At 44.0% G+C, this 24,112-nt stretch overlaps 1 protein-coding gene and 1 pseudogene across 2 annotated transcripts in view; both read left to right on the top strand.

Moving 5' to 3' along the window:
• The window catches only part of CEP83 (centrosomal protein 83), a 201,972-nt gene that overhangs the window by 25,581 nt on the left and 152,279 nt on the right, over window positions 1-24,112 (top strand). Inside the window, exon 1 of one of the 2 annotated variants that reach the window (XM_004583104.3) lies at window positions 21,842-22,170. The exons of the other annotated variant lie outside the window; for it this stretch is intronic. The gene's annotated coding sequence lies outside the window, so the exon portion shown is untranslated. Of the gene's footprint in view, window positions 1-21,841; window positions 22,171-24,112 lie in introns of those variants that run through there. 2 annotated transcript variants of the gene reach the window in all.
• LOC118757608 (palmitoyltransferase ZDHHC6-like) lies at window positions 12,732-14,232 on the top strand (annotated as a pseudogene).

Below are 24,112 nucleotides of genomic sequence, written 5' to 3'. Positions count from 1 at the left end.
GCATTTCTTTTACTGTTAATTTCTAGTTTTATTTCATTGTGAGTAAAATAGATATGATATGATTTCAATTTTTAAAAATTTGTTGAGACTTTTTTATGGCCTCCGTACATGTGCACCCTAGAGGAAGTTTCATCTACTGATGCAAAGTGTGCTTTCTGCATCTGTAAGATGGAATGTCGCATGGTATGAATTTGCTGTTAATTCTTTTTTCTTTGTTTGGTCTGATTAATCCCTCCATTGATTGAAGTGTGATCTGAAGTTTCCCATTATTATTGTATTTGAGCTTCTGTCTCTCTTTATATCCAACAACATTTAATTTACAAAACTGAATGCCCTGGTATTGAGTGCATATATATTTACTAAAGTCACATCTTCCTGTTGATTTGATCTCTTAATCATTACATAATGGCCTTCTCTCTCTCCTTTAACAGTTTTTGTCATAAAATATAATGTTTAATATCAGTATACCTTCTTCTGCTTAACAGTTTTTGTCATAAAATATAATGTTTAATATCAGTATAGCTTCTTCTGCTTGCTTTTGATTTCCATTTAAATGGTATATCTTTATATATCCTTTCATTTTATATTTGCATCTTCATTGAAGATGTGTGTTTCTTGGAGGCAGAATAGATATAGGTTTTTTTATAGATCCATTCAATCAATCTGTATCTTTTAATTAGAGAATTTAGCATTTGTATTCAAGGTTCCTATTGGTAAGTAATGACTTGGTTCTGCCAGTTTTCCTTTAAAAAATCCTATTGTTTCCTTTGAGTCTCTTTTTTCCTTTTACTAGGAGTTTTCCTGCCTTCACATCTTTTCATGATGCCATCTTTCTCAGTTTCTATATGTAGTGCATTTTGAAATATCATGTGTGAGATTAGCCTTGTAGTGACAATTTTTTAAAGACTTATTTATTTTCATTACAAAGTCAGATATATATAGAGGAGGAGAGACAGAGGAAGATCTTCTATCTAATAATTCACTCCCCAAGCACCCGCAATGACCGGAGCTGTGCCAATCCGAAGCCAGGAGCCAGGAGCTCTTCCAGGTCTTCCACATGAGTGCAGGGTCCCAAGGCTTTGGGCCATCCTCAACTGCTTTCCCAGGCCACAAGCAGGGAGCTAGATAGGAAGCGGACTGCTGGGATTAGAACCGGTGCCCATATGGGATCCTGGCACGTACAAGGTGAGGACTTTAGCCAATAGGCCACTGTGCAGGGCCCATGACAATTTCTTTATTGGGAGATCTTTATTTCATTCACTGACTAAAGTATTCTAGGCTGACAGTTTTTTTTCCACTCTTGGACTTTATCTTTCCATTGTGATCTGTAGATATTGTTGTGGAAAAATCTGCTGTCAGTCCAATGGTGATCTAGCACTTACGTCTTGCAAATTTTAGGATATTCTCTTTATATTTTATGTTCAAAAGTTTGACTGTCATGTGTCTTGGTGAGAATGTTTTCTTGTCTATTTGGGATTCTGTGCACTTTGGTGTTTAGGTGTCTATATCATTTTCCGAATTGGGGAAATTTTCTATTATTTCCCTGAATAGGCGGTATAAACCATTCGTTTTTTATATCTTTAATAACTTCTAAAACATATATATAGAATATAGAATATAATATATATATATTTGCTTGTTTGATGGTGTCTCATAAATCCCAAAAACTGTTTTCAGTCTCTCTTGATGTTTTTTGTGACTGATAAATTTCAAAAGGTCTGTCTTCCAGATTAGATATTCTTTCTTTTGCCTCACCAATTCTGTTGTTAAGGCTTTCTGCTATTATGTTTTATTTTACTTATGGAGTACTTTATTTCTAATATTTCTTTTTATTTTTCCAGCATATCTTTTTATAGAATTTGTCATCTATGCCATGTGCTGGTTTCTATTTTTCATTTAAGATTTCTCTGTGCTTTTTTAGTCACCTTACATGAGTTCTCATCAGTCTCCTTCACAGTCTAGTATTGATGTGTTTTTGATTTCCTTCTGGGAAGTCATGTGACCCTCGTGATTCTTGTTTCCTGTGTTTCTATGTTGATTTTTGGATATCTGGAGGCTTTCTCGTTACTATCCATTCTGGAGAGTTTTTTTCTTTTTTAGTCGAAGCCTTCATTCCTGGAAATGTGCCTTTAGGGCTTGGCAGAGTGTCTAAGATTACACTTGATTTCTAGGGGGAGGTGTGTGCTGGGGGGGACCTGGAAGATCTGGCCATTTGTGCATGGGGCAAGAATCCCAAATGCCATCCGAGGAGGACATGCCAGAGCCCCTGTCGGCGACGTCAGTGGGACAAGGATGTTGCAGTCAGCCAGTGTGTTCACAGTTCCAGCCCTTCTCTGCTAGGGTGAACCAGCTGATTCATGGCCTGGAGTGATCTTACAGGGCCAGGGCACTGCGTCCACTGGTGTGCACACGCTGTCTGGAACACCAGCCCATTCCACAGTGTCTCCAGCCCCCACATGAGACACATCCCCGGTGTGCAGCGAGCTATGTCTTTTGCACAGGAACCCGGTCACAACCTACAACCCTCTCAGCTTTATAGATGACCAGAGCTTACAGAAACACCCGTTGTCACAAGTTAGACAGGGCCCACTCTTCACCCTGAACACTGCTGCATCCCCAGCTCTGGCATTGGTCCTGGAAACTTGTCAGCAGAGGGACTGGCTGCTCTTCCCTGAGTCAGAACAGAATTCAGCACCCCAGTGGGGCCAGTGCACCACGCCAGGAGTGGTGGGCACGGCAGCCTTCTCTCTCCCTGTCTGGGCAGGATCGTGCTTCCCAGCCAGAAGCCAGCTGTCTGGATGCAGGAGTGGCTGGCATCATAGCCAATGGCAACGGGTCTGCTCTCTCCCCCTGCTGCCCATTGGAGTTGCTGTTGTGCTCTGTCCATGCCCCATAGAAAACTGCTCTCCATCAGTGCCCTGGGCATCTGGGCCTTGGTTTTTGTGGTATCTTTCTATACCTGAGGTTATAATAGCTTCTTGCTACTTATACTTCTAATGAGCTTAGCAGCCTCTGTAATCATGACCTGTATCAATTACTTCACAGAGAAGCAACAGTTTTGAGATTCTAATTTTTATTAGAATCTTATTTTGTTAAAGACTTATTTATTTTTATTGGAAAGGCAAATTTACACAGAGAAGATGACACAGGGATAAAGATCTTCCATCTGCTGGTTCATTCCCCAGATGACCACAGTGGCCAAGGCTGAGTTGACCTGAAGTCAGGAGCCCGGAGCTTCTTCTGGGTTTCCCACATGAGTAACAGGACTCCAGGCACTTGAGTCATCCTTCACTGCTTTCTCAGACTGTAAGCAGGGAGCTGGATTGGCAATGGAGCAGCCAAGACACAGCCTGGTGCCTGCACTGCAGGCAGAGGATTAGTCCACTATACCACTGCACCAGACCCATAGGTACTGATTTATTGCCTGAAATGTAAAAAAAAAAAAAAAGAACAAGAACTTTCTCTTTTCCAGTATTTATACAAGGATTCCAATTTGCACATGAAAGAGTAAATGCTCCTACTTTATTAGTTCAATAATGAATTTGTATGCACAGTTTTTTTAGTTTTGGATATCATCATTCAATTGTAGGTTTAAATGTATCTAGGATTTTTCATACTTTCCAGTGATGGTTCATTATGACATTCAGTGATCTCAACTTGAAGCAGATGGAGCTTTTCTCAAGTTAGCTGCTGAGTTCTTCTGAAACAACCAGCACAAAGGCTGGTGATGCTTTTGTACTTCAGGTGTGAAGGGGTAGTTCAGGCTTAGCTTACGCTTTTCCTGCGCTGATTTGAGAGTTAACTGTTTCCAAAGGAGCCTTGGCTCCTTTCATTGGGAAATGGCTTTTAGAAACATAGCCTAAGTGGTGAGGAGGTTCATCGTTACGGTACTGATTATTGTCTCTTTGTCCTTTGTAGTAGAAAGAGCCAGGAAATATACTAAAAGAGAGAAATTACATCCATAAAAGATGCCAGTGTTTTCAGTGTCAATGTAAAGTTAGAGGAATTCTGCTTTGATTCTATATTTACATATCCTTGCTCTTACGCTGTGTTCTTGGCTCCTTTATGACAACATAATAGTTTTATTTGATTTATTCACATATACATAAAATAGCTTTAAAATAGTGATGGTATTAAAAAAGGTAACTGAATGAAATTCAATTTTGCTATATAGCACATCCCTCCTTCCATTGTTGTACATAAAGGACACACTGTATACCATAATTTAATATAATCTTGAAATCATCTCCCATTAATATTTAAAGATATTGGCTGTTTTACACAATCATGGGTTATTCCATTGTATAGCCCTGTTACAATGTGTTCTAATCAATTATTTCTGATGAACATTTGTGCTGAGTAATGTCTTGTTTTACAAATATTTCCCTTGATTTAGGGTATTTGCCAGTTCTGAGAAATTTAGAATACATTGTAACTACACAAGATTATTGTTTGTACTTGAATAGATTAGGTTTTAGGGGACAGGTGTTTGCCATAGTGTTTAACATTGCTTCTTGGGATACCTGGGAAAGAGTCCTGGCTTCACTTTTAATTCTCGTTTTCTTTAAAAAGATTTGTTTATTTAAAGTAAAGAGTTGGAAAGAGAGAGAGGGAGAGATAGAGAATGAATCTTGCATCCACTGGTTCTCTCCTCAGACAGCTGTAATGATCAGGGTTGGTCTAGGCCAAAGGAGGGAACCGGGAACTCCTCTAGGTTTTCCATGTGGGTGGCGTGGGTCCCAGTTCTTGAGCTGTCTTCTCTTGCTTTCCCAGGCACATTATCAGGAAATCAGATGAGAAGTGGAACTGCCCGAACTCGCAGGCAGTGCTGGGACCAGCATATTGGCTGGTACCACTGTGCCGCAACATTGGCCCCTCCACTCCCAGTTGTAATTTGCTACTGATGTGCAACCTGTGGAGCAACAGCTTGATGGTTCAAGTAGTTGGGTCCATGTGAGAGAGCTAGATTGAGTTTCTAGCTCCCTGGCATGCAGGCAGTGAATCAGCAAATGAAAAACAGTTCTTACCTCATTCTGTCTCTTGAATAAAATAAATACGATGAAAAATAAATTAGATTTTAGACACAACTAATTATGAAGTTTTTTAAAAGATAATTTTATTTATTTATTTGTGTGAAAGGCATAGTGACAGAGGAAAAGACACAAAGAGATCTTTGCCTGCTGGTCTACTTCCCAAAGAGTAGGCATGGCGTGGCCAGGCTGAAGCCAGAAGTTAGGAAACTCTTCCAGTCTCCCACGTGGGTGTAGGTGCCCAAGTATCTGGGCCATCTTCCACTGCTTTGCCAGGAGGGTTGGCAGGGATCTGGATCTGAAGCAGAGCAGCTGGGACTTGAACTGGCACTCACATGCAACGCGGGCATCACAGGCGGTTTAGCCCAGTGTGCCACAACACTTGCCCCAGTGGTTTTTTTTTAACTACCAAGTCTCTACTTGGACATACGAACATCGTGAGGGATAATGGGCACCTCTTAAATGAGAGTGTCACTGTGACAGCTTAGTGAGAAAGTTAGCAGAGTCAGCTCATTCCTGCCCAGGGAGAGCTCCACTAACATGCACCTTTATTCTGGAGGTTCTGCCAGACATGGATGAGCTGCACTGCAGCCTGGGGGAGAACTTTATTTTCACAGCCCCCAACCTCTTGAAGCCATAACCCTATTTTGGCTTCTGTTTCTTCAAAGTGCCTGAATAGATTCAAGTCTCATTTTTGTCCAGTGTCCTTGGCCTTCCCCACAGATGCTGGTAAACTGTCCCCTCAGTCGTAATTAACAAATAACATCTTCAAAGATGTAGAAAATGCTCTAAGTGAGCACCGATCACAGCATTATCACCAATTGATAAAATTTTAGAACTGGAGAGGATCTTAGAGATTTCATAAAATTAATAAACAGAGCAGATTTTCAATGTTTGATCAGTCTGTAGGAGATACCAGTTTTCACTTTCAACTCAATATTTATCAGATCCATTTAGTGGTTGCCTAATGCATTCTAATTGCTAGATTAAGTGCAGGGCATCCAATGGTGAATGGGACACTATACTTCTCCTGAAGTAGGCATTTGCAATGGAGAGATATCACCTCCAAATGGGCAAAATAGTTTTGGGAGATTAAAAAACAACCTCTGGTATTATAATGGATGTGGTCCTTAAAGGCACAGTACATAACTAGACATATAATGTGTCTGTGATTCTGTGGGTGGGTGGATGGGGAAAACTAGGGAAAAATTATCTAACTGTGTCTTCAAGGAATTAACTATGAAAATAAGGATGGGAAATAAGAGAAGCAAAAAGGAAGAGAATAAAAGAACCAAATGGAAAAGTAGAATGATAGAAGAGAAGCAGGATAAAAAAGCATAGAAACTGAAAGATCGGGGCCTGGCACAGTGACTCACTTGGCTAATCCTCCCCTAGCACATGCTAGGATCCCGTATAGGCACTGTTTCCTGTCCTGGCTGTTCCACTTCCCATCCAGCTCCCTGCTTGTGGCCTGGGAACGAAGTAGGAGGAGGGCCCAAAGCCTTGGGACCCTGCATCCACATGGGAAACCCAGAGAAAGCTCCTGGCTTCTGGCTTCAGATCAGTTCAGCTCTGGCTGTTTTGATCATTGGGGAGTCAAACAGTGGGTGGAAGATCTTTTTAAAAAGAAAAAAAATAAAGAAATTAAAAGATGAAGACAACATATGAAATTGTAAGATAAAAATAGTTTTGTCTACCACTAAGCCACAAGACATATAACTTTTCCCCTTGACATTCTGAAGTACAAACTTATTTTTTTTTCCCAGGGTTTCTGGCTCTGGCAGTGAGGCATTAAATGTACCTTTACATTTCAGTATCCAGAAAGCAATACTGGGATGCCTACCTTTTCTTCAAAGGACTTCTCTGTCCTAAAACATTCTATTTCTTGCTCAAATGCTCCACTTTTTCTCAGTTGAAATTTAAACTTGTGAGACAGTTTCCTTATTTGGTTCCTAAAGACTCCATTCTTTCATTTATCTGCAATGTGCATTTTCTTAGATCGACAGCATTGAAGCTTTTATTTCAGTGTGTGTATTTTATCTTTTATTCTTTTTTATCTAGGTTTACAGTAACCTAGCCCATTGGTTGGAGAACACATTTAGCTCTTCTACAGTTTGAATTTAACCTCCAAGAGCAGCAGGTGCAGTTGGCCCTCAGGACCACGGAACTGGTTCCAGGATGCCCCTGTCACACAGATACCAAAACCTGCAGGCGGTCAAGTCCTTCCTCCACAATGACATAATGTTTGCAAATGACCCATACAATCCTGTATACTAGAAATCAACTTGAAGTTTTAATAATACAATGTACATGCTATGTAACTACATAATTCATGGGAAGTCATATTATAAAAAATAGATTTTAAGAATTTTTGGTATCAAAATAAGTTTGTTTTCTAATTCAATTTTTTAATGAACTTTTTGAAGTACCTCTATAGTTGTTACACTGTTTTGTTTAGGGACTAAGGACAAGAAAAACCGTCTGTACTTGTAAGGTACAGATCCATTTTCCTTCAGATATTTTTGACTGAGCCCACAGATGTAGAACCTCCCTTTGCTCTAAGTCTGGGAGTACCAAACAGCTAATCACATTTCTTGAGTATCTTGGTATCAGGAATGAAGTGACCCTGTTAGTAGATGTTAGTATTTTGGTGAGTAGAAAGCTGTATTTTCTGTTTGCATTTTTAAATACATACATCCACTCAACCACTTGGATTTCATATAGAAAGTTTCTTTTGAACCTGGCTTCACTGTTAGTCACAATTGTGTGTGATATACTTATGTTGTCAGACATATTAGTTTGTTTATAGTTATGACTGAGTTGAGTTTCACTGAATGGATATATAATTTTCATATTTTATCTATAATCCTGTACAGGAACATTTAATTTGGTGCAGTTTTTAGTTGCTATGCATGGATTTCACTCAGCATTAATTTTTGGTATAAGTTTAATCTTGAACTTTTTTTTCTCTTGGATAACTCAATGAAACTGACATGATAAAGTAGATGAATTTTTTAAAGATATATTTACTTTTATTGGAAAGGCAGATTTACACAGAGAAGGAGAGACAGAGAAAGAGTTTCCATCCACTGTTGCTTCACTCCCCAAGTAGCCACAAGGGCTGGAGCTGAGTCGATCTGAAGCCAGGAGCCAGGAGCTTCTTCTGGGTCTCCCCTGCAGGTGCAAGGTACCAAGGCTTTGGTCATCATCTAATGCTTTCCCAGGCCACAAGCAGAGCTGTATGGGAAGTGGAGCAGCTGAGATATGAACCAGTGTGCATATGGGATCCTGGTGGATGCAAGGCAATGATTTAGTCACTGATCCATTACACTGGGCCCAGGGAGACGAATGTGTTAACCACAAATTTTCAAGCAGTTTTCCAAAATATTTTACACACATACCAGCAGTGTATGAGTTACAACTCTTTCATATTTTCACTGATATTTGAACTTTTAGACTTTTTGGTTCTTTTAAAAAAAGTTATTTTGTATTTTAAAGGCAGAGTTACAAATATCAACAGAGGTCTTGGTTTTGTTTTGTTTTATTTTATTTTATTTATTTAAATTAATTTATTTTTAAACATATCTATCTATCCTCTGGCTCACTTCCTAAACAGGTGCAACTGTGGCAACTGAGTTAATTCAAACCCAGGAACCAGGAACTCCTTCTGAGTATCTCACGTGGAAATAGGAGCCCATGGTCTTAGGCCATCCTCTACTATTTTTCCAGGTCATTAGCCAGAAGCTAAATTGGAAGTGTAGCAGCTGGGATGCGATCCAGCATCCACATGGGAAGCTAGTGCTGCAGGTAGAGGCTTAGCCTAGTATATCATGGTACCAAACCCTAGATCTTTTGATTCTAACACCTTCAAGTCTGTGGAATACACTACATTGTGGTTTAAGTTTGTACTCCTTGGATAACAAAAGATATTAAGCACTTCCCCTGCAATTTTGAAGTTGTGTTAATATGCATAGTTGCTTTCCTCAGGATTTTCAAGGGCATGGTATTGGATGTATACATGTTGTATGATCATCACTCTCTTCCAGCTCCAGAACTGCCAGCTAGTAGAGCTGAAACAGTCCGTGGTAAATGACCCCCTAACCTCATCCCAAGCCTCTGGACACCACTCTTCTGTAGTTCGTAGGACCTGTACCAGGCTTCCCTTCCCACCGCCCTGGTTCCCGTGCTTGCCAGTATGCACAGCAGATTGGCCCTGTCTGTCCCACATCCCACTCAGCTCTCATACATGTTGATGGACATTGAAGCCCAGTTCATCTAAACTATCCCCACCATCCAGTCCATACTGTAGCCATCTGTTTAAGCCATGCCTGCACCTGACAGAATTTGGCCCTTCTGCCAGCATCTGCCAGCTGTTGCGGTGGCAAAGCTCACCAATCCACACTGGCTTGTGCATGTGCCAAAAGGTACAGTCGGCCCAGCCTGGCTTTTCCCTGATCCAGCTCACATCACATCACATCAGATGTTGTGGCCCTGCCCGGCCTGTTCTGCCCCCATCCCAGCTCTCATGCTTACCAGTGGGAGCAGTGGCCCAGTAGGGGGGGACCCTGCAGCACCCCCAGGTCCATCCCCCTCTCCCCCCACCAGGTTTCACATGTAGTGGTTGGGTGCTGTGGCCCAGTCTGGCACAGCCTACCTCACTTTGCATTTGCCAGTGGGAGCTGTAGCCTGGCCAGGCCAGGCCTACCCCCAATTCCAACTCAGGCTGGTAGGGCCTACAGCCCAGGCCAGCCCAGACAGTCCCCAGTCCTGATCCTCATGTAGACTAGCTGGTATTGCACCCTGACCCAGCCTGACCCACACTCCATTCTGGCACTCGGATTCACCAGTGGGTGATATGGACTGACCCAGCCTGACCTGCCCCCGACCTGCACCAAATGTATACCGGTGGGTACCGTTTTTGGCCTGGTCTGGGCTGCTTCCTGTCTCGGTTCTTGCACTCACCTGAAGGGAACATGTCCCAACAGAGGAGTTCCCCAAACTCCTCCATCAGGATCTATCCCAGTGCCAGATCTTGTGCACACCAGTGTGTCTATGGGCCAGACCTAATAGTCCACCTCCTGTCTTAGCAGAAACAGTGGCCTTTCCTGACCGGCCCTCACCATTTCTGGTTCTTATTGTTGGGTGTTATAGCCCAGACAAGCCTGGTCTGCACCAAGACTCAGCTCATGCATGGCTCAACAGGGACAGAAACCTAGTCTAGCCTGTCCCACCTACCCTGGTTCTCACAAGCACCAGTGGGTGCTGGACACAAGCCCAGTCTGGCGCATCCCACACCCAGCCCACACACATGCCAAGGGATCCTGCAGCCATATCCAGACCAGACCTCAGCCCCCACCCTGACCCTTGCAATCTCCAATGGGAAGCACAACCTGGCCAGTGCATCCCCTTTGCTCCCCAATCAGGCCTGTGCCTATTCACAGATCTCACGCATGCCAGTGGTTGCTCTGAACCAGCCTGGCATAGCCCCTCATCTGTCTTAGCCTTTGCCTTTGGATGTTGCAAGCTGGCCTGACCTAGCCAGCCCCCAGTCCCAACTCTTGCTGGCAGGTGCTGCATCCTGACTCTGCTCAGTCTGCTCCCGTCCTTGGCTCATGTGAACCAGTAGATGTGATACCCTAGCCCAACATGACCTGCACTGCAGCCAGGTTTATGCACTCGCCAGTGGGTTAAGGTCTGCTTGGCCCTGCCCGGTCTTCCCCCTTGCAAAACCAATCCATACACGTGCAAACAAATGGGACTACCTTGCCCAGCTTGCCCGACCCCTAGGTCTGGAACACATGTCACCATTGGGAGCGATGGCCCAGCAGGGGAGTTTCCCAGGTTCCCTCACTCATCCCATTCCCAGACCCAGACCCAGACCTCACATGTTCCAGCAGGTGCTAGGCCCTTACCTGGCATAGTCTGCCCTTCCATCTTGACCTTTGTATGAGCTGGTGAATGTTGCGAGCCATACCACCACACATACTCTTTCAGGATGTACATGCGGATGCTACAATTTGGACCTGCCCAGCCTATTCTCAGCCCCAGTTCCCGTGAATGTTGGCAAGTTCCGTGTTTACAATTACTTCAGCCAGTCACTACCCCAACTCTTGAGCTAACGAGTGGGACTTGTATTTCCATAAGGTTGGGCGCATTTATCCCCCACAGAATCTAACCCCGTAACTGGTTCTCTGGCGTGCTGTTTAGTGTCATGGCACTGCCTAATTTGACCTGTCCCCTGTTCCAACACTCAATCAGGCACTGGGATCTACCTCTGCTAGATGGGCCCCCAGCCATAGCTTTCGTGTGGTCTGTTGTGTGGCTGTCAGCAATTATCTGTGCCTACAAGCCCATATCAGGACTCCCATGTGGGCTGGTGAATCAGTCTGACCCATACAGATCTTCCAATCTCTCCCCTCCATACCACCAGGTCTCATTCCCCTCACTTACCAGCCAGTACAGTGGCCCTGTTGTTTGGTGTCCCTCAGGATTTATTCCTCACTTACACATACTGTGTCCTTAGCCATAGATGTCCCTAGGCAATAATTCGTCACCCCGAAGTCCCCAGAGCTCATGGGGAGCGGTCAATGGGCAAAGCCTGGCACCCAATGGGTGCAGTGGATACCCACAGAGTTAAGATGGTGCCAGCTGCTTTTTAAGCAGTCTGGGACGGGCTGCACTCTCCATTCATCAGCCGAAATTGATCGATGAAGTGGAGGTTTAGCTCTGCATGCCTGGCCCGCTGAGAAACTGCCATTCTGAAATTGACCGATGAAGTGGAGGTTCAGCTCTGCATGCCTGGCCCGCTGAGAAACTGCCGTTCTACTTTCTATGATTGTTACTTTATATTCCTGTCAACAATGCACAAGGGTTTCAATCTTTCCACATCCTTGTCAGCGTTTATAATTTTTTATTTGACAATAGCCATTCTAATAGGGACCACATATTATCTTGATGTAGTTTTCACCTGCATTTCCTTAACACTTAGTGATAGTAAACATCTTTACTTGTCTATGATATGTTGATATGGGTCTATGGCTCAATCCAATGCCATTAAAATATTTTCTGGTTTTAATACTTACTTGTAGATTTTCCATCTCTTTAGGTAAGAGTTCAATTTTAGTCTTCTGCATGTGGAGATCCAGTTTTCTGTCCAGTCCCCAGTGAATGGTCTCCACACCCTTGTCAAAAACCATTTAACCACACATAATGGGGGCTTATTCCTGAGTTGTTTGTTCCATTCCAGTCTGTGTGTCTGCAGAATATTTCTGCACTTTTAATGACAATAGCTTTGTATTAATTTTTGAAATCAGGAAGTGTGTATGGTTTTTGACTCTATTCCTTATTTTTTTTTGTAACATTGTTTTGAGAGAATTGGAAGTGTGTAGGGGGAATGAGACACAAATTGCAGGAGGTCCTGCGCCCCAGCCTCTCACAAACAGGTTTTGCCTTCTGCTTGCCTGGGACTTAGGTGCCTGTGACAAAATTAATCACAGAGAAGATCTATTTCAGGTGATCCCAGGCTGCTTGGAATGATGGCATTGAGCAAACACCAAAGACCAAGCTGAGGCCAAGTTTTCAACCCATATACTAGATTCCTTTAGTTAAGAGAAAACGCTCTGAGTGGTTAACCGTGAAAATGGCATAATTTACATTTATTTAAGTCATGATAATTAAGGAATACATGTGGCATTGTGGCACATGGGAATATATGCACAGAAAAAGAAAGGCTGTAATTCTTTAAAAGTAGGAAGGCATCCTTCTCTGCCAAAAATCCATATGTTTTACTCCGTTATCAAGTTTGCAGATTTCAAAGAATTAAAGAGATGGTGTCATATGAATCCCATCAAAGTCTTCTGTGTTTAAGCAATATGTTTGACAATGGCCATGACTGACTGTCTGCTATGGTATTGGTCCTTACATACAACTAGAGGATGTGTGAATTTCATCATGCTGATAAATTGGACTGTCAATGAGTGGATAATTATCTCAGTGCCCTGTTTGTTAGTTCTGGCTTTGTGCCTCTGGGGTGGAAACCAGAAAATTCTCATGATACCATGTAGCTTCAACATAGTAAAGTCTTCCAGGCACACAAGGTACCTTGTATGCATCGCTGCAGAAAGTGTAGCAGGTGGGTAACGAAGGTGGACCATCATTGTCCTTGGATTGACAGTGATTGTGCGTACCAATGTCATGCTTTTTTAACAGTTTGTACTGTGACCCATGCTACTTTAATTTTTCTCATGACTATGTACACACAAGCCCTGTAACTGGCTCCTCTTTGGCTGCAGCCCAGAAAACCTGTACTGATGTTTCGCATTGCATTAGCTGCATTTGCTGCCAACTTGTTTGCGTTTGGATTACCTTTAGTAATAACTATAGCTATTGGGATGTTATTTTCTATACGGATGAACATCATGCTCTGAAATAAAACTTCAATTGGATCATGGATTGAAGAGAGGCTAAAGAAGGAGTTCAATATTATCAGCTAGACGAATGTTTTAAAATGGTTTGGTGAGTGGATAGGAGAACTTCAGATTCACTTATTTTTATTGGAAAGAGATTAACAGAGAAAAGGAGAGATAGAAAGATCTCCCATCCACTGGTTCACTCTGCAAATGGCCACAATGGCTTGAGATGAGGTGATCCAAAGCTGGGAGCCAGGAGGCCCCTACTATTCTCGCACACAGGTGCAGGATCTAAGGCTTTCAGCCTGTTTCATTGCTTTCCCAGGACACAAGCAAGGAGCTAGATGGGAAGTAGAACAGCCAGGACAGGAAACAGTGCCCATAGGGGATACTAATGCTTGCAGATACGGGATTAGCCAATTGAGCCATAATGCCAGAAGAACTCAGAGCAGGTATTTATGTGATCATGGATCCCTAAAATAGTTGATTAATAAGAGCAGATTGTCATCACTATCATCACTACAGCTTAATATTAGAACAGTTAAAACAAAAACAGTTGAGTCGGAACTGTTCACTGATGATAGTGGTGCCTTACTTCACAAGCCTTGCACTGAAGAGTCTCAAATACAGCTACAGAACGAGGAGTTCATTTCACCCATGAGTGGGTTACAGTACCGATACCATGACAACAAGATTTCTTTTGTTGCAGGTGTTCGAAGAATCAGAAAATGGTTCCTGAGAAACTGTTGTGTAAGTGCCCCAGGGATGTGGAGGCAGATTCAGCCCCAGAGTGAGAAAGAAAAAAAGATAGCCACATTAACATGAAATTATTATTCTTAAAAAAATGTAATTTTTATTTGAAAGGCAGAGTTACAGAGAGAGAGAAGGACAGACATAGAGAGATCTTCCAACCACTGGTTCACTCCCCAGATGGCTGCAACAGCCAGGCCTGGACAGGTCTGACGCCAGGAGCCAGGGGCTTCTTTCTGGTCTCCCCCTTGGGTGCAGTGGCCTAAGCACTTGCACCAGCCTTCGTTACTTTCCCAGGCCATAAGTGGAGCAGTGGGGATTTCAACCAGTGCCAGTATGGGGTGCTGGCATCACAAGGGGAGGATTAATTTGATATACATGGCACCGGCACCAAAATTATTCTTTAAGGCTGCTTCATTACTTGAAAACTGTACATAATTACTTAAGATTTATGCAGTGAGACTATTCTGGTTAAGGTGTCCTTTTCCTCAAAGGTGCCCTATTGTGATGTACCTGTTTTTATTACTGTTTTAAAATGGAGATGCCATTCTGCAGATGGCTATGAGTTCCTATTGTGTTTTACTACCTCTTCTTTCCCCTCAAAAAGGAAAAACATTTCACCCAATTCACTGTATGTGCTGCACACTCTGGGTCTCACCTGCTTTTGTAGTTCCCCCATTTGCTAGGAGTATCTGCTGTGATGTTTATATTTTCCCTTCGTTTGATATTTCTTACCTACTATTCTAGATACTGCAGCTCTTAATTTGTCAAAATCACTGTAAGCTCAGATTTTTTTTTACCTGTCTTTTCATGCAGCTTTTGTCAAAGATCAATGAGTGTTCAAGACAAAAGATGATTATTTTGGCTATTTGGGTGTTTCTTGAGATTTCATATGAATGTTAGGATGGATTTTTCTATTTCTGCATAAAGTATCATTGGGATTTTAATCTACATAGATTTGTCTGGGTAGCACTGACATCATTTCCAAGGCATGAATATGGGCTGGGTGTTCATTTGTAAATGCTCTTGTGTTAAGATAGGATTATGTCACGGTAAATCCTTCGTGAGTTGAAAATGCATTCAGTCCACCTAACCTACTAGACATTACAGCTTAGTTTCACATGCTTTAAAAACGCTCAGAACATTTTATTACCTAATAAAGGTTGAGAAAAATCATCCTGCACAAAGCCTATCTTATAATAAACTGTTGAATATCCAATGTAACCCAAGGAATACCATACTGGAAGTGAAGAAGTGTTGTAGGAGTTCTCAGTTTTCACAGATGGCAGGAAGCACAGCCTGGGCCTAAAGGAAGTCTGAAGCACTGAGCCAAAACTGTTGGATGATGGGGATCCCACAGCATGATGTCACTAGGTGCTCTTCTGATAAGGTTTGAGATTCGCTGGTAGGAAGCACTAGAGAGCATCCGTATCTATTGATGGTTTAACAAGCATAGTAAGATAAAATTTCAGCTGTACAGTGTGCTGCTTCTTTCCATTACATGTCTATGGCAAGCAAGAGCTTCCTGTATCTGTCCAGTCCTTGTTAATGTCTCATAATTGGCTTTCATTTCTTCTAACATCTATATGCCACTGAAGATATTAGCAATTCCTCACCAGTTTCTTTGATGAGGAACTTTTTCGGTATCTCAAATGTAACATTTTCTGAAATGTTAAACATTTTCTTTACCTGTTTTTCTCCACTTTGCTCAGCTTCTCATTGGAAACCTCTTTGGGTCTCAGTCAGTTCATGAATAACCTCTTCAACCATGCAAAATTCCAGGTGTTTTCCAAGCACCAATATCTTGTTTCCTACCATTTCCTCAAGAGCAGAATCTTTTTGAAAGCCCTGGAATGTGTTCTGTCTTCAAAACTTTATTCTAAATGTCACTCAAGTATTATGTGCCTGCTCATCATGTTACAGCAGAAATATTCTAAATGGCATTTAGAATGCCAGAACATTGGCAGGGGTGAGTGTTTGACCCCCGCAGCTAAGACGCTGCTTGGGATGCCTGCATCCTATGTCATTGTGCAGGGGTGTGAGTCACAGCTCTGCTGCTACCAACCATCGGTTAGGGCAGAAAAGGTATGACTCAAGTAATTAGATCTCTGCTACCCAAGTGGGAGACATTGAGTTTCTGGCTGTAGCCTGACCCACCTCTAGCTGTTGCTGGCATTTGGAAAGATACCCCTAACTTATCCTGCCCCTCATTTTAAACAAATAGAAAATAAAATTTTTTTTAAAAAGATAACTCATTCCAAACTTTTAGGGAACTGGTCAGCCAAATCAGCTACTTCAACAGCCTGTACAAACATGTGGATAATAGCATCGTTTGAATGCAGCTAGTTCACACTGATCCACTGTTTGATGGAACACAGTTTTAAGTACATCAGCTTATCAGCATGTAGGACATCAATATGCTGTGGATGCCCTGGGCCATTGTAGGATCAGAATAATATTGAATGAGATGTTGTTTGGACTACAATATTCTCTTGCCTAAGGAATGAAACAGTTCAAAAGCTAGACTTCAAAAAATGCTGATGTTTAATCAGACTTTGTTATGGTGATAGTAAACAGGAGGCATAGGCTTGCTCATGTTCTTGAGTATTCTAGGATTCTCTGAGTGGTAGAGTAGAGAAGACATTAATTTAAATGTTGCAACATTAGCTGTATGAAATGATCTTTGAATTTACTGATGCACTCAATCCTGGCATTATCTTGGACTTTTTTTGTCGTTGTTGTTGTTTTATTTTTGACAATCTTTACATAGTTACTTAGGGCACAAAGGTTCAAGGGCTACAGGAAAGTGGGTAAGACTATTATATTATTTCTGTATCTGGGGTAAAGGAGGAGATAAAGGGAGAAGCCCCACCCAACCTCCCTCCCATCCCAGGTCCCTGATGTGGGGCATGCTCTGAGGGTCTTGCTCAAGTGGTTTTGATAGTTCAGCAGTTATGAATTGCTGCCAATCTCATCATTCCAAGCACGATGAAGTCGCTGCAGAATCCACTGATTGACATAGTCTACCTTAGAGTTTCTGTTTGCCCAGTTTTTCACTGCCAGCATATGGCTGGGGTAGTTGATTGATTTGTTCTGTCCTTTGTTGTGGTGCCAGAAATCCTCTGCAGGTTCCAATAGACTGCCATATCCTCCATGTGCACCTGGTTATGCTGTCCACTGTTCCGTCTGAGTCTCTGAGGAGGCTCGGCTCTGGCACTTGCACTCCATGGCAGATCATGGAACCTCCACTTCTCTTCATGGGTAGGGTTCTGAGTCCAGCAGTTCAGTTGAGGAGATCCCCAAAGAAACTTTGTCTGAGATGATCCCAGACCAGATTCTTGTGTGTACTTGCAAGTACAGGACCCGGCACAGTCCATTGCCCCAATCAGCTGGTGGTTGCAATTACTCTGTTGGTTCTATTTCTAGCCCTGTCTTGCACTGGAACCAATGGGTGTTGCAGTCCAGCTTGATTCTGCCCAGCACACACTCAGCCCTCACATAAACCAGTAGGAGTTGCAGCCTGGTTGGAGTGACCCACAATAACCCCCACCAGGCCTGCCCCTTGCCCTGGTTCCTGTGCTTGCCAGTATGTACAGCACACTAGTCCAGTCTGTCCCACATCCCATTCAGCTCTCTTATATGTCAAAGGGCATTGAAGCCTAGTTCAACCCAACCAGCTCCACTATCCAGACCACACACATGCTGGTGGGTGTCGTTCTCTCCAGCCATTGCTGCCCCAGTCCTGGTTTTCATGCTTTCCAGTGGGAGTGGTAACCAAGAGGGAGGTGCCCACTATTTCCCTCCTAGGCCACTCCCACTCCCAGAAAATGTACTTTCCAGATGATTCTGTAGTTTAACTAGTCACCGGTGCCAGCATCTGCTATCTGATGACTGGCCTTCAACCCAATCTGGTTCTTACTTTTGGATGTTTCAGCCCAGCCAAGGTTTGCCGGTACCCAAACACAGCTCACACATGGCTCAGTAGGGGCAGAGACCTAGCCTAGTCCATCCTACATCTACCCTGGCCTTCCAGAGCACCAGATGGTGCTGGAGTCTAGCCCAGCTTGGTGTGTCCAGTCCCAGTCCACACTTATGCCTAGGGAGACTGCAACCATATCCAGACCAGAACGTAGCCTCCACTCCAGCCCCCGCGCTCAACAGTGGGAACCCCAACCCAGCTAGGGTGTCCCCTTAGCTCCCCACCTGGGCCTGTTCCCAGTCATAGATCACTTGCATGCCAGTCTTTGCTCTAACTCAGCTTGGCATAGACCCTCATCCTCATAAGATTTAAAAGGGAAGGATTGGTTAAGCAAGTTAAGCCACAGCCTGCAATGCCTGCATCACATGTGTGTGCTGTGCTGGTTTGAGTCCCTGCTGTTCCATTTCTGATCCAGCTCCCTACTAATGCATCTGGGAAAGCATCAAAAAAAAAAAAAAAAAAAAAAAAGCCCAAATACCTGGGCCACTGACACCCACATGGGAGACCTGGTTAGAGTTCAGGGATCCTGCCTTCAACCTGGCAGAGGCTGTTGCAATCATCTGGAGGAGTGAATCAGAAGATGTGTCTGTCTGCTCCCTTTCTCTGTCACTCTACCTTTCAAATGAATAAAGGACAGTCACACAAAGATCGAACATCCACAGGCTCACTCTCCAAATGCCTACAGCAGCCAGGGCTGAAATAGGTCAAGGCCAGAACACCATCAGGGTCTCCTATATGGAAGGTAGGGATCCAAGTAATTAGGCATCAGTTACTACTTGCTGGGCAGTTAGCAGGAAGGTGGATTGGGGGCTTGGAGTGTCAGCGACTTGAACCAAACACTCTAGTTTGGGAAGCAGATATACCAAGTAATAGCTGAACTTTTCATGCCGCAGTGCCTGCCTTGTCTTTGGCTGTTGTATGTTCTCTGGTCTATGCTTCCAGAACAAACTCATTTCATTGCCACTGTTTTCTACTAAATATTTCTCATCCACAATTACCTCATGGAGCTCTTCTTTGCATCTCAGCACCTCCATATTGGTGGTAGTTGTCTCACTGCTGAATTCTGCATTATGAAAGTTTCAATATGCTAAATTAACTTTAGCTATTTTTAATATCCCACAGGCTTTTGTATGCATACATTCATGCAGTCTGCAAACAGTTTTTCTTTCCAATATTTTAAAGATACAATTCATGAATCACAATTAATTTTTAAAGCACACAACCCAGTGATTTTTAGATGGTTATACAATTATCATTCCAAATACAAACACTGTGTTTAGTAGCAGTTATTTCCCATCATCCCAACCTGACACCCAACTGTTCAGTTATATTCTTACGGATTTTCCTATTTGGGGTATTTCAAACAATGGAATCATACAGGCACTTATCATATAATAAGGTTCAACAATGGCAGCATGGATTCATACTTTGATCTCCATGTCTGAATAGTATTCCATTGTACAAGGGTACTTCATGGCTCACGGTCAGGGGAAGGGGCCCATGGGTTGTTAACTGCACACATCTGACACTGGAGTATCTGAGCCTGATTCTGTGCTCTAGCTCCTGACTTCTGCTTGTCATCAATGTACACCCTGGGAGGCGAGGATGATGTGGTAGTCCTTGGGTTCTGCCACCCACTGGTAAGATCTGGATTCAGTTTCCAGCTCCTGGCAACAGCCTCAGGTCATGGTAGCCATTTGGAGATGGAATCAGAAGACAGGAATTCTCTCAGCTGTTTAATGGAAGTTCATAGAAAAATGAAACAATAGTATCCAGAAAACAAACTGAGTAGGCTTTCATGTTGAAAAAGATGTTTGTGAAACAATGTTTTTTCATAACATACATTTCATTCTGATATACCTTGTATGGATACACATTTTATTCATTCATTGGATAAGCACTTGTGTTTCTACTTTATGACTAATTTTGCTTTGGCCATTTGTGTGTCAGTTTGTGAGGGCACATATACTTCCAACTCATACAAGTATTATATTTGGAGTGGAATTGCTGGGGCATGTGCTAACTTTCCTATGTTTAATTTTTGTTTTGAAAGATTTGTTTTTATTGGAAAGGCTGATTTACAGAGAGGAGACAGAAAGATCTTCCTTTGGCTGGTTCACTCCCCAAGTAGTCACAGTGGTTGGAGTTGTGCTGATCCAAAGCCAGGAGTTTCTTCTGGTTCTCTCATGCGGGTACAGGATTCCAGGCCTTTGGCCATCCTCTACTGCTTTCCCAGACCACAAGCAAGGAACTGGATGGGATGTGGAGCAGCTGCGACACAAACTGGTGCCCAAATGGGATCCTGGGTGTGCAAGGCAAGGTGTTAGCCGGGCCATTGCACTGGGCCCTGCATGTTTTTACATATGCATCTCTAGAACACTCGACAGTTTGTCTCCATATGCTTGCCAATGCCTTTCAGCAAGGTTTGGATTTGTAATTTCCTAACGGCTAGTGATAAACATACTTTCGTGTACTTGCCATTTTGGAAAGGTGCCTTTAAATTATTTTTATTTTTTAAAGTTATTTAATTTTATTGTAAAGTCAGATATATAGAGGAGGAGAAACAGAGAGGAAGATCTTCCATCCATTGATTCGCTGGGTGCAGGGTCCCAAGGTTTTGGGCTATCCTCGACTAAGCAGTCCCAGGCCACAAGCAGGGAGCTGGATGGGAAGCAGGGCTACCGGGATTAGAACCGGTGTGCATTTGGGATTCCAGTGTCCAAAGTCAGAGGCGTAGCCTACTGCACCCTGGGCTGGACTCAAAATATTTTCAAATTCTTTTTCCATTAAAAAAATTCCTTTTCATTGTATTAATTCTTCCTAGGCCTGGAATACTTAACTCTTATCCAATATTAATTTCAAGGCATTGAGTTGAAATTACATTGGATTATCCTTTCACTTTCTTGTGTTAATGGAAGCACACGTTTTAAAATTTAGATAAGAAGCAATTATCTTACATAGCAAAGTTCGGCTTGTTGTTTTAAGAATTTTTAACCTTCAGTATTAAATGAGAGGCTTGGTTACAAAGAACAGTTTCAAAAGCTAGCACTCTTCCAGCTTGCAAACAAGTAGATGCCTGCGCTGCCTTCCCTGTGCGGGCTCTGGTCTTGGCATCACGAGGTGAGGGGCTGGGGAGGGCCTTGGATCGGAGTGGACACTTTCCTCGTAGCAAGCCGGGCCGACTGCCCACCCCGGGGCTGACTCCCCTCGGCCGTGGTGGGGGACAGGCTGGTGGGGCAGGCGCTTCAGCCAAGCCCTGTCAGAGTGATGGCAGGCAGGGCGGGAAGAGGGACGGAGAGGCGGGAAAGCCCACAGAGAAGCGGCGTGGGGCGCAGGCCAGGGAGACCGCGTCCCTCTCTCCGGCGCCGCGCGTCCCTAAGCACCCTTGAGGCAGGAGGGTCCGCGGGCTGGCTCTCCGTCTCCACCAGCCCTAGACCGCTCAGCGTCTCCACAGCCGCCCGCCACACTTCCCGCGGCGGTTTGCTTGGCTTCCTCTCTCCAACGGCTGCCGCCGCGGCGTCGGTGACGTCGGCGTGGGGGCGGGACTTCCTGCTTAGCACGCCACTTAAGTCTCGGGGTCGGCTGGGCTCCGCTGGAGCGGGAGGAGGGCTGACGGGCGGCCGTCTGTGGCGGCGTCCCGGCCGGTGTCCCCCGCGCCCCTCAGGAGGCCCCTCCGTTTGCCGTCGCCTGCTCTACTTTCGGGGCCCTCCCGGGCTTCCTCAGCTTCCCGCGGGGTGCGGGAGCCCGGCGGGCGCGCTCGGCCCTGCTCCTCCCGTTCCGTGTCAGCCTGCAGCGCGAGCGGCCGCCGGGTCTCGCCGGGTTCGGCGGGCGGGCTGGGCCGACACCCCGCGGCCCCCTCAGCCCCGATGCCTCCGAGGGCCGAGCTTGGGGGGTGCCGGTGTCTGCTGGCGCTGTGGTGGTGTGGTCCCCTGCTGAGTGCGCCCCCGAAACACTGCTCACTGCTAAGTTTTGTGGCACGTTGCAAGGACCGACTGTGAGCCTGGTAAGTAACTCCCTCGTGCTGGGGACCCTCTGTTGTCCGTACTTTGAAATTCTCCTCCGCATCCCGCAGCGTGCCCCTGAATTCCCCCCTTTTGTATGTATGAGTGTGTTTTCCTGGCAAAGTCGAAGGAGCGTGGTATGTAAAGCTTGCCGTGGTAGTTGATCTGCACGTGAAACTCCTGATGGAGCTTTTCTGATGTTCTACCGGCTGGTGGTTGTCTAGGGCGTGGGTAAACCTGAAACACCTGCCGTTTAATTGGAGAGGAAAAAAAACCTGTGCTTCCCCTTTCCTGGCTTCGAAGACCCTTTTTGTAGTGAGAACACATAACGTCTGAACTATGTTTGTGTGGGGTGATTGTAAGTAAATCCTGAAGTGTCTGGCTTTGCATCATAGTGCGTGGGCACTTTGCTCTTGAAAATGCCCATCGCCAAGTAAAACCTTTGGTCTTAACAGGTGTCAGGGTGACGCTGTTTAAACTATTACAAATACAAATGTCTAGAAGAGGAGGCTTGTTGTGGATTTGTTTCCTTTGACCTGATTGATTCTCTGCTCATGTTGTGAACGCAGAATACTTCAGTGGTTGGTTCTAAAACTGAGTGGTTTAAAACAGCCCTCTGTCACTAAGCAACAGCTTCCATAACCAATTCTGATTTTCAGTGGGAACACGATCCAGTGTGTCTATCCTGTATTACTTTGGATCCGGAAGTCACTGAAGCCTTGAGTTTAGCTTGTGGGTGGTTATGTTAAACTCACGTTTTACTGTGAGTTTTGGTTTCAAACTCATATTGTTTAGAACTGTTAGACCTTCTCTAAGTGGCGGTGTCGGCGACTCTGGCAACAATTGCTTGGACGGTTGGTTGGAAATTGCCTTTTGGGCATTTGGGACGGGGTGAGCGGGATATTTTCCCTTCTTGGAGTGTTTTCTGCATGGGAGAAGTGTATGGACTATAGTTACAGATGTTTTCAAGGAGTGTGATACTAATTTAGGATTACATACAGATTGGGAAATTGAAACACTGATGGGACAAATGGGTTTTAAGCCTTGGCTTTTCCTCTCATTGAACGCTTGGTGATAAAATTTGCATGACAAGTTGTAAGTTTTTGGAGCTCTTTTCAAAAATTTTCTTTGATTGCAGTAACCTGTCAAGTAGGAAAGCAGTAGTGAAAACAGTTGAGACGGATGCAAGTGGATGATTTGTTTAATGTTGGTAAGGGGAGTTGGGGCTTGAAGTTGAATTTCTTTACATCCTACTCTGTATTGCTAAAATCCTGAGGCTTCTTTTTAAATTCTCTCCAGTTTTTCTTTGCCATATGCTGATGTTGAGGTAGTCAGATAGTCACAAGTTGCGTAAGACAAGGAAAAAATGAATGACTCAACATTGTGTGATTAAAATCCTGAGCAATGAAAAAATCAGTGTTTTGTGAGAAGTTCTAATTCAAGAAGTTGAGGAGGAAATCTTAACAATAAGATTCATGAATTAAGGCCTGGCGGTGTGGCCTAGCGGCTAAAGTCCTCGCCTTGAACACCCCGGGATCCCATATGGGCGCTGGTTCTAATCCCAGCAGCTCCACTTCCCATCCAGCTCTCTGCTTGTGGCCTGGGAAAGCAGTCGAGGACAGCCCAATGCATTGGGACACTGCACCCGCGTGGGAGACCCGGAAGAGGTTCCTGGTTCCCGGCTTCGGATCGGCGCGCATCGGCCGGTTGCGGCTCACTTGGGGAGTGAATCATCGGACGGAAGATCTTCCTCTCTGTCTCCTCCTCTGTGTATATCTGACTATAATAAAATGAATAAATCTTTAAAAAAAAAAAGATTCATGAATTATCAGAATTGCTTTATCTCCCCCTCCCCGCTAGATAACGTCTCTGGGTGAAATGTGTTTGATCTTACATTGTCATGCGTAACATGGCTCAGTAAGCAGTTTTCCTACCAATTCAAGT

This window comes from Ochotona princeps, chromosome 15, assembly GCF_030435755.1.
Source record: "Ochotona princeps isolate mOchPri1 chromosome 15, mOchPri1.hap1, whole genome shotgun sequence".
Taxonomy (NCBI): Eukaryota; Metazoa; Chordata; class Mammalia; order Lagomorpha; family Ochotonidae; genus Ochotona; species Ochotona princeps.
The sequence above is the reverse complement of the archived record's forward strand: the minus strand, read 5'-3'. Positions and strand labels throughout refer to the sequence as shown.